The sequence below is a fragment of the Amblyomma mixtum genome, chromosome 5 (genome assembly GCF_055824585.1).
Source record: "Amblyomma mixtum isolate Tamu chromosome 5, ASM5582458v1, whole genome shotgun sequence".
Classification (NCBI taxonomy): Eukaryota; Metazoa; Arthropoda; class Arachnida; order Ixodida; family Ixodidae; genus Amblyomma; species Amblyomma mixtum.
This window is the reverse complement of record NC_143016.1, coordinates 157364389-157378954: the sequence shown is the minus strand read 5'-3', so window position 1 is coordinate 157378954 and position 14566 is coordinate 157364389. Positions and strand designations below refer to the sequence as shown.

General features: G+C 44.0%; 1 protein-coding gene across 1 annotated transcript in view; it reads left to right on the top strand.

The window, feature by feature from the left end:
* The window catches only part of LOC149344258 (endothelin-converting enzyme 2-like), a 111175-nt gene that overhangs the window by 60780 nt on the left and 35829 nt on the right, over window positions 1–14566 (top strand). The window lies entirely within an intron of this gene.

Genomic DNA, 14566 nt, shown 5'->3' with positions numbered 1-14566 from the left:
CTGAATTTAAGAATAAAAAAAAGTGTAAGAGATAATTTCAGTTATTAGTCCAATTATTGAGCTCTATCAAGCACATAATCTCTGTCTTGCTGTGTAATCAACCTGTAGAGATGGAATCAAAATATTGAGCATAGTGTTTAAGATAAAAATCGACATTAAAAAGTCGCACGTTATTAGAAGTCAACATGTGAAGGGGCCAGGTAAGAGATAAGCAAGTAGTAGTCATTCAAGGATGCTGAACGCGGTTAACGCCATTTATTTTCTGCATGTAATCCGAATTCATATTATGGCTTCTTTTGCACATACGTGACTAGTTTCTTGTGCAAATTAATTACGCCTCACTTCCTCTAAGAGCCAGGATACCCGCCAATAAAAAGATCCCCTCTTTTTCTGGACACTATTTCACGATTGGTTCACCGCTGTGGATTGCTTGTTAGAGTTTTCGGCTCCAGACGTCAGTATCGTCGAATCGAATTGCGGCTGTGACGGCATCCTTTAGATTGTGGCGAAATACATAACACGTCTATGTGCTGGGCGATGTCAGTGCCCGTTGAAAAACCTCAGGTATTCGAAAACAATCCAGACCTTTTCCCTATTTTGTCTCTCATGCTACTTAGGAGTGGTAAATTCTACGCGGCTTACCTTGATATTTCTATATTTATCACGAAGAGAACATCGCGAAAGTGAGGAAACAGAAAACGTAAATATTGGGGGCCTTCTTTACGACATCAAAAAAAATAAAAGTTCAATACCGTTTACGCTGCCTGCTATGGTGTCTAAAATGAGTCTGTAATGCTTTTTTTGCAATTTTCCTTCAAAAAATCCAGTTATAACCGATTATATTGTCCTGATATAGCAAGCATGAGTCATCAACTTCCAGAATGTGCGAGTACATTTCGTTGACTATGATATGAGATTATACTAACCCGACCCACTAATGCACCTGATTTCCATCCACTGATCCCCACTCATCCGCCTTAATCCATTTCCTTGGAGAGTGACACTTATCCATCTTAATCCACTTTCTGGGAGGGCAATATTTCCAAAATTTTCTGGTCTGCTTTAAAATTTTTGGGAGTGGTCGAACTTTGGGGTCTTGTTGGGGATAATAAATTTTGGGTCTGGAGATTTGGAAATCTGGCGGTACCCTGTGATTGGTCTATGGGTACTAATATGGTGCTCATGACGCCACGATCCTCTCCACCAATACGGGGACTTTTTCACTGATAAGCGGAAAATATTTGTGAGAAGACTACTTAAATTCTGTCATTTTAGGAAAACATCACTCCTGGTGTCGATGGCAGCGCGGCCTTCAGATAGACGAAGCACGATTTGATCTATACTGATCTTGGCGTTTTGGTGTAGAGCACGGATTTCGTTTTATTTGGTAACCATAGAAAAGCTGTCAGTCCTACTATAAGAGGAGTGATATACGAGAAGTGTTCTTGCTCGCAATGATTTAACACAGTGGAAGTGAACTAGTACCATTTCATGCCACGGTAGACAGGCGCAGTAGACTGAAGTCGCTCCAGTATGGTTCGTTCATGCCAGCTCCTACGCGAGAAAAAAAATTAATTAGCAAAGGTGACAGTGCTGGCACATCCGCGGAGACTTTAAAAGGAAGGATTGCGATGGGCAATGTTGTTAGTGGTTCATTCTTGATCTTAGTATTATTTGCTCGTATTGCAAGTAGCCGCAAGACGGATACTCGTTTTATTATTCAGCGCCTTTGTTTCTCTTCGTGTAAGACATTTAGGCACGCTAATAGTAGCTGGTATAAAAAGATCGAGCATAAACAAAAATCATTTTAAGTTAAAGTCAGTCGGAGTGTTTCAAGCATAATTTCGTTGCTCTTCCCAGTTCTGGCTTTTCTCAGGACCCAGTGAGTGAAAGGAGGAAATAGCACACAAAAGGACGATTTAAGAATTGTAATGCTGCTAGTAAAGGAAAAAAAGAAATTTGTTTTCCAAAACAGCAGCGAGATTACATAGTGGTTTCCTGGGAACTTGTCGGTGTTGTTTCTCTCGAAGTAAGCTGCAAATGAGCAGATCACCCAGCACATTGCTGTACATTTCAGTGTTCCTAATGTTCGGCTGCACTCATACTTTCCACTGGAGGGCAGTGCTACATGACATCCTTACTTACGCACGCTCGAGATTTCAGCTGTGTGCAATCGCTACCCTTCAGTAACAATTCAGAGAAAAAGTGACCTGTTCCGTGTAAAGAACGCCTGGGTTCCGGAATTATTGAGGCAATTTACTCAATACTCTTGCACTACATGCTACAATTAGTATAAACAACTGTATACCATTATGTAGAAGACTATAACCTCTATCTTCAATATTTCTCAATTGGCGTATTTTTCTATGAAGTTGTTTCTACATTTTTTTACGAATTTAAGAAAAAATCTAGCTTTATTTTATTGCATTATTTTTATGCTACCTATAAAATGCGGTGCAATACAACCTTATTGTCTATCTCCTGTGGGAGAAAAAAAGTGCTTAGGGCTTAAGTTCTTATAAAGCCCACTTTTCATGAAATGCCTCTGCTTCAGATAATGTGCAGCATGTAGGGACGCCTAAGCATGCACAATTAAAGCCTGTAAAAGCTACTAATACATACTGGGTTGAACAGTGAATCAGTATAACAGACAGACGGAATGAAACAACACAGTCTGTGTTGTTTCATTCCGTCTGTCTTTTTTCTTGCCACGAAATTTTATTTATTTATTTATTTGGAATACTGCCAACCCCAGAGGGGTCATCACAGGAGTGGAATGAAAAAAAAGAAAGATTGGGAAAAAAACAGAAAACAAATACACATGATGAAACAGGGTCAACAATGCGTATAAGAAAGAACTGCCTTTTCAGCGAGCGCAATAAATTTTTATAATTTTGGCTGCGCGGTAATACACGGTTGCAAAGCGTTCCATTCGCGTACGGACATCGGAAGATAAGAATACCGGAACGAGTTGTTATTGAAAGAAAATTCCTGTATCATAGTTGAGTGTACATGTCTCGTTTGGGGCGTATGTCTTATCTCTAGAAAGTCTGAAAAATTTAATTGGAATGTGTTGTGAAGAAGTAAATAAAGAAATTTCAAACGCTGCAGTTTTGCTCTACTTGTCAGAGTATGAAGACCAGCGCGCTGTACAAGCTCTGTGACTGAATCGAAACGACTGTAGGGGTTAAATAAAAAACGTGCAGCTTTTCTTTGGACCATTTCCAGTGAGTAGGTATTGTCTTTGGTGCGTGGGAACCATAAAATATTTGCATATTCTAAGGTACGTCTGATAAGTGCGACGTAGGCAAGGCGTTTGGTTTCAGTAGACGCTTGTCTCAGAACTCTCTTGATAAAGAACAATTTCTGCATCGCCGTGCTAGTTACCTTTCGCACATGCGCTGTCCAGGTAAGGTCGAAGGAGATTAGAAAACCTAGATATTATACCATAATGTTCGATGTCCGACGACATAATGAACCATAATGTCCCAAGAAGATAAAATCTGCCTCTTACGCGTGGACGTGGCGCCGCCACGCGGTACTTGCAAGGAAACAAACTCTACAACAGCCCAGCACACGTCCTCCAGAACGCATCGCGCTAGACTGGCTACCGTACAACTGTTATAGAAATAAAAAATTACGAGGAACTTTAGCGGCTAAAGTGGTGAAATGCGAAAGCCTGAGAGCTGCATTCTGCTACGCGATTGTTCACTGCACATTTTGTTGGTGCATTAATTAACTGCCAATTAATGACGCTCAAGCTTCGCCTTTAGGAGTGGAACGCGACAGCGTGTTGTGGCGCTGCCACGGAGTCCAAGGAACGCCACCACCCATTCGGCGCGATGCGTTGCCCTGTGAACGCAACGCTTTTTGAGGAAAGGAAATGGGGCTGTAATTCTGTCATCTCGGTGGACACCTGAGCCGTACCGTACAGGAAGGGAGGAAGTGTGAGTGAAAGAAGAAAGGGGGGCCGTAATGAAGAGAATGAAAATTGTATTTGAGGAAAGGAAATTACGCATTAACTGTCTCACATATCTTAGTAGACACTAGTCGAAAATTGTATTTGAGGAAAGGAAGTTGCGCAATAACTGTGTCACATATTTCGGTGGACACCCGTCAAAATTCGCGCGCAGTGACGTCACAACAATTTGGACCAATCTGAAACCCGCACAAATACGCCTTGCTCGTTGGTAAACTGGTTTTTGAGGAAAGGAAATGTATCTGTCTCTCATATCTCGGTGGACACCTAAACCTGGCCGTAACGGGAAGGGAAGAAGATGGGAGTGAACGAAGACACCGTATTCACTAGACGCACCTTTGTTCATCCCAAACCGTCAACGCTCTATTGTTTCCAATATTCATAAAGCGAGGTGTGTGCTGGAATGTTGTGATTACACAAATAGCTGTGTAGCCATCCTTCAGCTAGATCTTGAGAAGGCATTCGATTGTGTTTCGCACGATATCCTGTTCTGCATACTCGACCATGTGAATTTAGGGTCCATTATTTGTGAGGGAGTGGCCTTGGCGTACCGGAGCTGCACGACAAGATTAATTGTAAATAAGAGTTTGGGGGCCCCCATTAGCCTGCAGCGTTCGGTGCGCCAGGGTTGTCCCCTCAGCCCTCTTCTATTCTGCATTTACATTGAAGCGTTGTGTTTGAATATCATGGAAAGTGAAAAAATTCGAGGATTCCAGCTACAGGCAGCAGAAGTTAAGCTGCTGGCTTATGCGGATGATGTCGCGGTGTTCACAGTGAACCGGGAAGGTATAACCGAGGCCGTGGCATGCGTAAAAGAATTCACCAAGATCACCGGTAGTAAAGTGAATTGGTCAAAGTCCCTGGGGCTTTGGCACGGAGAAGGGCCAACGAAGCCCGGCAATTTTGCAAACGTGTCCTGGGTGACGACCCCAGTAAAGTACTTAGGCGTTCCACTGGATGGTTATCGCGATAGCGATTCGTACTGGAAAGCACAGACGCAAGCCACGCGTGAAAAGGTGGAAAGGTGGAAAGGGCGACACCTTTCAATTTTCGCAAGGGCCACAGTGTGCAATCTGTTTTTTATGTCTAGGCTGTGGTACGTGATGCAAGTGTTGCATTGTGCAAGGATGCACGTACAGAGACTGCACCGGATCTTTGCCGTTTTTGTGTGGGCTGCGGACTGGGAACGCTGTAGCCGGACCAATTTGTTTAGGCGGGTGAAGGATGGCGGCCTGAGTCTGGGACACTTATTTCTGCGGCAGATTGTAAGCAGATTTTGTTTTGTGCGCGATGTAAGCGATCCGTTTTTGCGCACTGTGTGCCAATTAAGGCTCGGAAATGCACTGCCGGACTTTGTTGTCACAACCGAAAGTTTCTCGGGACGTATTGTTGGTTACTTTAGAGAGGTTGTCGTGAGTGTTCGATTCCTGTCTGTTCGATTTTCGTATGAATATTTATCTTCTGTTAGCAGGAAGAAGTTGTATAAACATTTGTGCGATGTAGTTCTTCCACAACCTATGTACAGGGCCTTATACAATGGAGGCCAGGGACGCGACGTACTTAAGCGTGTGAAGGCGATGCAGGTGCCGCCAAGTGCAAAAACTTTTTTCTTTAAATTACATACCGGAACACTACCAGTAAAGGAATTCTTGGAAAGGAAGCAGTTATTTCTACCTTGGGGATCACATTGTTTAATTTGTAAACAACCAGAAACAATAGACCACGTTTTTTTGCACTGTTGGGAGGGGGTATACTTTTGGGACATTTTGCAACGAACTTTAAAAAAGGAATTTCCGCTCGACGCTCATGGTATTCGGTACTTGCCTGTAGAGAGTGAGGATGGGACACCATTAGACCTCATTATGCTAATGGGCCTCCATTGTATTTGGCGCTCCAGAATGGCAGGATATCATTGCGATCCTGATGCACGGCCAGCACGGATCTATTTTCGGGAGTGCATGCATAAGTATATTGAAGTTCAGAAACTTGCTCCTGAAGCTTCCGAGTGGCTCGAAAGAGTCGAGCCTTTGGTGACGCTTAAGGAGTTTTAATATTATGAAGCCACGCACCCCCGGGCGGATAGTGTTGTTAATTATTGCTCATTGCGCTCTGTAAGTGTATTTGTGTACTGTGGTTCTTGCCGAAGTCAGGCAATAAATAAATAAAAAAAAAACTGGCATGGCGGAGTGGTAGCGTGGTCGACTCGCACTCCGGAGACCGGGGTTCGATTCCCAAGCTTGGCCAATTTCTTACTCGGTTTTATTTATTTATCTGGTCTGGCTAGAAAGGTTAATTAGACTAACTGCTTAAGTAAGCAATTAACTAAACTCAGTCAAACTTACTTGGAGCATCACTACGATCCCTTTAATTGGTTGCATGGTTAGTAGCCAAAGTACAATTGACCCCGTTTGAAATTCGCGCACTGTAACTTCACGACCGTTTCGACCAATTGAAAAGCGTGACATTTCTCTCGACAGCTCCTGCTTACAACGATGAGGCATTAAAGGCTTCCGCCTTAAAAGAGTCCGGGACGTGCACTGGAGGACGAACAGAAAAGTTGACTAACAATAAATGTTTTGTCTAAGTACGATATGAGAAAATCACGGAAAAATAAAAAATAAAGAATAAGATAAAAGTAATGATCGTGGGGGTGCAGCGAGTAGCGGCTAATAATTTATGTGTCTACTGCGAGTAGATGGCGGGTTACAGCTTCAGCTGCATTGTCTGTGATGACGTTACTTAATTCAAGACGAAATCACTGTACTCGTTTTGACAGGATGTTCTAAGCACGAAAGGAGTAAAAATAAAGTAAGCTACCTTCTAGAGCACCTTTAAGGGGCAGGGTATACTGTCCAATCCTTCAGGTAGATCTCCTATACTTAAAATACGAAATACTTGCGGTTGGCAACGGAAACAAATTCTCTCTTCAAAACATGTGAAGTTCTAGTAGTAACGAAGGTTATTCCCAAGGTTTTAGCCTCCTCTACTTGCTAGTCTTGAAGCCTTCGGTGCCGCGTTTAAAAGCCTCCTCCCATTGCTAACTCCATCATATTAATATGCTTTCCGGGGGAGAGGGGGGGAGGGGGGAGGGGGGGTATTCCTGCGTTGCCAAGGTTAAGAATTCCGGATATTTAATGATCTAAATCTACTCCAGAACGTGGGCAGCACAAAGGGCAAACTTTACAGTCCTTCAATTATTTTCCACCAAGTGGATTGCAATCATCAATGCTTGTAGTATTATTGCAGAACGAAAGCAAATTTGTGGTCCGTGGAAATGTGAAGTCATTATTTAGGTGCACAGAGTCCCGCTTTCACCTTTTGTAAAGCAACGAGCATGGAGCGGCTTTCCCTAAGCAGTGTGTACAGCAGCAGTAGTGCCATCAGTCTGTCTCCCTCACCGCCACAATCCTCAGCGTCCACTCTCAATAGGTAGATATTTATGCACGGGCTGTTTGTCTTAAAGATCCCTTCAGCTCTGTACGAGGTTGTTGTTGTTGTTGTGACTGAGAGAAGGATGAAAAGGAAATTGCACGGGCCTGCTACTGGCTCGAGCCAAGCCACCACCGCTGCCACGTGCAGATAGATGAGAGTTAAAAGATCAGAGGAAGGAGAGAGAGAGGAAAGGAAAGACGCGCGTCGCAGCAACAACCGCGTCCGCCGGAGCGGACGCTTCTCAAAAAACAGATAAGCGGCCGAAGCCGCGCTCGCCGAAGCGAGAAGAGATACTGTTCGCAAAGCAGGCCGGAATAAAAAGCCAGAAGCAGGTACCATCGTCAGCACGTATGTACGGAAGCCGCAGCTGCCGCGTCAGTGAAGCTGTGGGTGGAGCGTAGTGCAGAAGTGACCGGTAAGGCAACCGGTGAGGTGTAGCTTCGTTGCAGTGTTCCAGACGACTCCCATCTCGCGTCTTCTGCTGCTCTGCCAACGCCTCAAACTTTGTGTTGGCTTCCCGAGCTATGCACCTGAGATGAAAGCTTTTCCTCTCGCGAAACGTCTTCGCGATTGTGCCTTCATCACTCAGATATAGGACCCTGCCAAGTGCGTGCGAATACTTTGCAGCGGCGGCGACGCTGCGTGATCATTTCCCATGCGTTTGCTACGGGAGTGCCACGGAGTAATGTTGTAGAGAGAGTTTTCACACGTGACGCCAGCAGAGCGTAAAAGCAGAGCGTAAAATTTGGAAATTGGTTTTTTCAGGAAAGGAAATGCGCAGTATCTGTCTCACACATCTCTATGAACACATGAACCAGAGGGAAGGCGCGCAACTGTCCTCCTTGTACAGTGGACGCCTCAGTCGTGCTTTAAGCTACGTAGCGGTAGTGACAGATGTGTCCTGCATGCTTTGGTATTGGCAACGTTGTGCCAGAAACGCTGCCACCTGCCAGGGTGGCAGGGTAGGTGGGGACTTTAATGTAGGTATAAAGACGAGCGGCAATTTCTTACGACTTATGCGGGAGAACATCCCGTTCCTCTCGCTCGTAACGGCTCCCACAGCTGTGATGACGTCACGAAATACTTGCTCGTCTTTGAGAACCAGGCACTGGTGCAGCAAGTCGAGCATATAATTATCTATTTCTCCGACCGCAAAGCTTCTTTCATGATAATAAAAAACTTTTAGTGGAGTATTTCTTGAAGAAGGAATATGTGTGAAAAATAACAAGTTGTCTGTAATTGGGCATACATGTCTTGCTCGAATTCTTTGCCTCAATTCTTTGCCTTTCAGTTGGCAGAGACAGCGGCAGCAGGAGCTCTTTCGGCTAAACTTTCTGCAACTGCATTACAGGTTTGAGTGCATTCTGTAACTTACCCTCTCTACTACAAGTGACCTTTTTCCGCTGTCGCTGCCAACTGTGTTTTGAGTGTTTTGAGCATGCCGAGTGAGATAGAAAAATTGCGTGATCAGCTGCGGAAAGAATTTCGCGCCGAAATTGCAGCAGTGCGCAGTGCAATAGAAAGGGGTTTACGTAAAGAAACCCGTGAGCTGTCGCAGAGCGTAGATTTCTGCAGCAATAATTATGATGACATGTCTGCCGAACTCTCAGCACTAAAGGAGGAAAACAAAACGTTAAAAGAAGAAAACGCTGCGCTATCTGCTGATCGCGACAGCTTACGGAACATGCTCCTTGCTTTTGAGCTTCGGCTGACCGATTTGGAGCAATACTCTCGAAACAGAAACCTGGAAATTAAAGGGCTTCCCGAAGCTGACAACGAAAACCTCCATGACATCCTCCAAAAGATTGGAGAAGTAATCGAAGTGCCCATAACAGCTCAAGATATTGAAGCCTGCCACCGGGTTCCGGCTAAGAAGTTGACATGCCCAAATGTGATAGTGCAGTTTCGCAACCGATCGAAGCGTGATGCTTTCCTAAGTAAAGCAAAAGAAGTCAAAGCCACAACTGCTGATCTTGGTTACACTGATCTTGGTCAGACTGAAAGTTCTGCCGTGTATATTAACGAACACTTGTGCCCTACTCTGAAAAAGCTAATGAGCCTGACTGTGGAGAGGAAAAAGGATAAAAAATGGAAGTTTGCCTGGACAAAGAATGGCAAAATTTTCGCCAGGCAAAATGAGACTTCCACAACTGTGCGCATCACCTGCATGGGCGACTTGGACAAGATTGTCTAAGCCGCTGGTGCTGGTCACGCAGACCAATACTGCCGTCCTCAGAACACTATGCTATACCTGGAAAACAGTTTGCCTTGCAACATTCCTTTAAAGTGTTGTACACAGAACACAGTTTTTGCAGTCCATATAAATTCGCGATCTCTTATATCTAAACAGGAACATGTTTCAAACTTTCTTGATGAGTGCCGCATCCAGTTCGATGTGATAATGTTCACAGAAACGTGGTATCGTCTAGACAGTGACATGCTATCTATAGACGGGTACAGTCATTATTTTTTAAACAGAAGTGAAACTCGTGGTGGGGGCGTTGCGATGCATGTCAAGCAAAACATATCCTCCGACATTTTTAAACCGCCGCCGCGGTGGCTCAGCGGCTATGGTGCTCGGCTGCTGACCCAAAAGACGCGGGTTCGATCCCGGCCGCGGCGGCTAGAATTTCTTTGGAGGAGAAATTCTAGAGGCCCGTGTACTGTGCGATGTCAGTGCACGTTAAAGAACCCCAGGTGGTCGAAATTTCCGGAGCCCTCCACTACGGCGTCTCTCATAGCCTTAGTCGCTTTGGGACGTTAAACCCCATAAACCAAACCAAACCATTTTTAAACCATTTACGCGGATCACTAGGGATTATGAATCGTTGTGCGTACAAGCCGAAGAACAATTGTTTACTGTGGTATATCGGCCGCCAACTGGCCGCCATAGCATTTTCTTCGAGTTCGTTGAAGAAGTATTAGACTATGTTGCAGATAAAAATTATCGCTTGCTACTAGGTGGTGACTTCAATGTAAACATGGGCAGTGATAACGTTCATTCTTTACAGCTGAATAATATAGTGACTTCGTGCGGCTTCAAAAATGTGATTTCGACACCAACTCGCGTTTCGCTTACTGGACAATCATTGCTTGATCAGTTCATTGTAAACGCAGACACAGCAGTTGAAACTGCGGGCACTATAAGCTATGACATAAGTGATCATAGTCCCATCTTTATATCATATTCAAGCAATCTCTCCAAGAAAAAAATGCTTAAGCCTCCAATAATATCTCGGTGCCTATCGACAGCAAACATGGATTCTTTTCGCGCGTGTGTTTCAGACGGTGACTGGTCTCTTGTATATGAGAAAACAAATGCGAACGATGCCTACAATGCATTCCTCTCTATTTTTCGCCGTTACTATGACACCTGCTTTCCATATAGACGAGTGAAATCGAATGGAAGTATAAGAAAGCCTTGGGTTGGGCCCGATCATCTGAACATGATAAAGAAGAAAAACAAACTTTTCAAAAAATTCCTGGACACCAGAGAGCCATCGGCTTTCTTAAAATTCAAGAAATGCAGAAATAAGCTAAATGCGGAGCTAAGGAAAGCGAAGAAATTGTATTATAATAACCTTTTTACAAATACGTTAAAGAGTCGTCCTCATATGGCATGGAATGTTATAAACATGGTGTTGAAGGGCCGAAATCCAAGGTTTTCAGCGGCAGAATTTCTAAGCAATACAAACCTCTCCGGTGTTGACTTAGCGGAACACTTTAATACTCATTTTGTCAACTTGACAAATACACAAGATAGCCTGGAAGCAGATTTCACCTTTCCATCTCGCTGCAGTGACACACTTTTTCTTCCGCCAACCGATGAGGCAGAAATCTGTTCCACATTTCTGAACTTACATAACAGTAATGCCAAAGATGCTGACGACTTGCAAATAAAGCCGGTTAAATACGTTATTGATATCATCGCACCGTATTTATCGTATATATTTAACTTAGTACTTGAATCAGGCTGTTTTCCAACCGCTATGAAGAAAGCAAGAGTATCCGTTATACATAAGGGGGGCGAAAAGAATGATATTAATAACTATCGACCGATATCTATACTTCCTGTATTTTCAAAAGGACTAGAAAAACTAATATTTGCACGTATTAACATCTTTTTCTTGAAGCATAGCTTACTAACCGACTGCCAGCACGGTTTCCGGAAAGGCAGGTGTACTGAAACGGCTTTACTTACAATGAAAGAACTTATAATTAACAACATTGACAACAACTACCTTACACTCGGCATATTTATTGACTATAGCAAAGCTTTTGACCGTCTAAATCATCAAATATTATTACACAAACTGTTTGCATATGGCTTACGTGGTGTATGTCATTCGTTGCTTGAATCTTACTTATGTGACCGCCAACAGTGTGTTTCTATTGACAATATCTGTTCGTCTTTTCAAACAGTTACCTCCGGCGTACCTCAAGGTAGTGTTCTGGGGCCGTTTTTGTTCAATGTATATATTAATGACGCTGTTGAAAATAGAAATACTGCATCATTTGTGCTTTATGCTGATGATATGAGCATGTTTGTTTCTGGCAAACATATTAGTGCAGTTCTAGCGGAAGCTCAATCTGAATTGCTGAAAATTTGGGATTGGTCCAATCTTAATGGACTAAAAATTAATAGAACTAAAACTAAAGGTGTACTGTTCAAAGCCAGAAACAAACATGTGGATATAAACCACCCTCTTGTACTTGGTCCTGAAGTGATAACAAGAGTTGATAAACTTAAAATATTGGGTGTAACCTTCTCCGCTGATATGACATGGACTAGTCATATCGAATCATTATCAAAACACCTATCAGCAGCAGCAGGTGCAGTATCACGATGCCGGCAGCTCTTACCAGTGAAAGCCAGACTCCAAGTTTACCACGCTCTTTTTGCTTCTAGAATTAATTACTGTACACTTGTGTGGGCTACAACGAGCCTTAAGAATCTGTGCATTCTTCATCGTTTGCAAAAGAAAGCTTTGCGCTACATTGGCAATCTCCCACGACTACATGCAACCGGCCAGTTATTTGCAGATTTTGGCATTATCAATGTGATGACTGTCTTTGAATTCCGCTTAGTCTACTCGTTGTTCTTTTCAAGTGAAGATTTTAAAGCATTTTTAACCGCTTCTTCTGGCTTAACTAGTCAAAGAAGTGATCCCCGAACCCGTGCTTCAGACATGTGGTTTCTACCACATCGTCGCACGGGATACTTACTTCAATCACTTACATACCAGGTTCCCTTTGTGCTGAATAAACATGAAAAACTGCGTGCTGATTTCACTACTTTTACTCGGAGACAAGTTCGCGAATATTTCATGAAACGTTGAAACAATCCTTTTGATGCTTTGATTGTATCCCTCTGGTAATACCATCAGGTTGCACTGTTATTTCGGTAACCACATATCTATTCTTTATACCTGTGTTTATACCTGTGTTTATACCTGCGTTTATACTGCCTTTATATTGCGTTTATCCCTGTGTTTATCCCTGTGTTTATCCCTGTGTTTATGCCTGTGTTTATGCCTGTAATATGTTCCATGTAAAGCAGCTTCCTGCTAAAACTGTCGCCTGCTGATGTATGCGAGGGCCCTCGGCACTCTCAAGCAGTGAAAAACTGCTTTTTCGCTGAGGTGCCCCCCAACCTAGAGTTGGAAAATAAACATTGAATTGAATTGAATTGAATCTATACAAAAGCCGGAACAGCTGATGAGCTGCGCTCAAATTTCGCATGAGGAAGTAACGTAATGGTCGGCAATTTTTTTTAGCCCTGGATATCGCAGACTAATAACTGTGCATGCTTAAGTCCGATATTCTTATAGGTGCGCCGTTTTCTTGTGCTGTGTTTTACATGATAACCAACTACCAACTAGCGTCACCTTTTACGCTATTAATCACTGGGTGCTCGGGCACTTAAGAACCTACCTAACGAATTATCAAAGGAAACGGTCTCTAGTTTCGCTCCTTCAGATAAAGTGTATGTTCGCTCGTTATGTTCGTGCCCGAAATTTGTGCGCGAGGTGTGTGCGTTCTTCGCCCGTTATGTTTGTGCGCGGGTATTTGTGCGCGGTATTTCCATCCGGCGTGCTTCTCCCGCGCTTATGGACCCCTGAACTTTCTTGGACATCTCGTGGTTTTGGACTCTAAGTTCCCTGCGCGTGTGTGTGTGCACCGGGCGACATCAGTCGCCGTAATGTATGTTTGTTTTTGTAGAGGGACCGATGTCCCTTTTTGGTCCTGGGTTCAATAAACTTCTCTTAAAGCCTGGAAGAGATGACGAAAATACTGTGATCGCCTAGCACCCACCCCGAACTGTCCTGCTCAAACCATCGCTCACTTCGTCACCTCATGCCCTAATTAAGAATCGTTTGTAAGCAGCGGAACTCCAAAATCCGCCATGTTGGCCTGCCAGTGAAGACAAAAACACAAAACGGAGAAAAATAAAAAAAGACAAGGGAGAGTGCTCCACCTAAGCAAGCATTAGCTGCGGGGTCCGGGCAGACCAGCACCTGCTCAAATACCACGGAAACATTGACCTTTCCTCTGCATACACCTAAACTCCATCTCCGCCATCCCACCCTTCACTGACTGAGCCAAGTGACCGCCACGCCAGAAGATTAGAACAAAGAATCATTACGCCTCCCTCCCCCCCCCCCCCCTCCCGCCCTTCCTGTTCTTAAGCCCCTTAACCCAACAACAAGAGGTTGGTTGAGATTTACTGCGGATAGCAGCATTCTGAGGTTTTGTGTGACGAGCGTGGTAGTAACCCGCGTTGGAGTGTCAGTATGGTGTTTGCGAGTAGGTTTAAATGTTAGTATAGTGTGTGCTGATTTGCCCTATGGCTAAAGCTATGGCGAGTGCCTCGGCTGCTACGGTAGTTGATGTTCATGTAGTAGTCGCGCATGTGAACGTGCCCGCTTGGTAGGTATACATTGATGTGGCAGACTGTTTTTGGCTGGCGTCGTTGTACCGCCTATGTATAGTATGTTCATCCTGTTAGGAAAAGATTGGTGAGGTATCAAGCTGTAGACCTGCGTCTGCCCTGGTAGGTGTATGCATTTTTGTCTCCATGTACGCTATATTCTGAGTTGGCGGTGTACGTGTGGAAATTGAGTTGTGTGTGGGCTGGAGTGGCGTTGCGTGGTG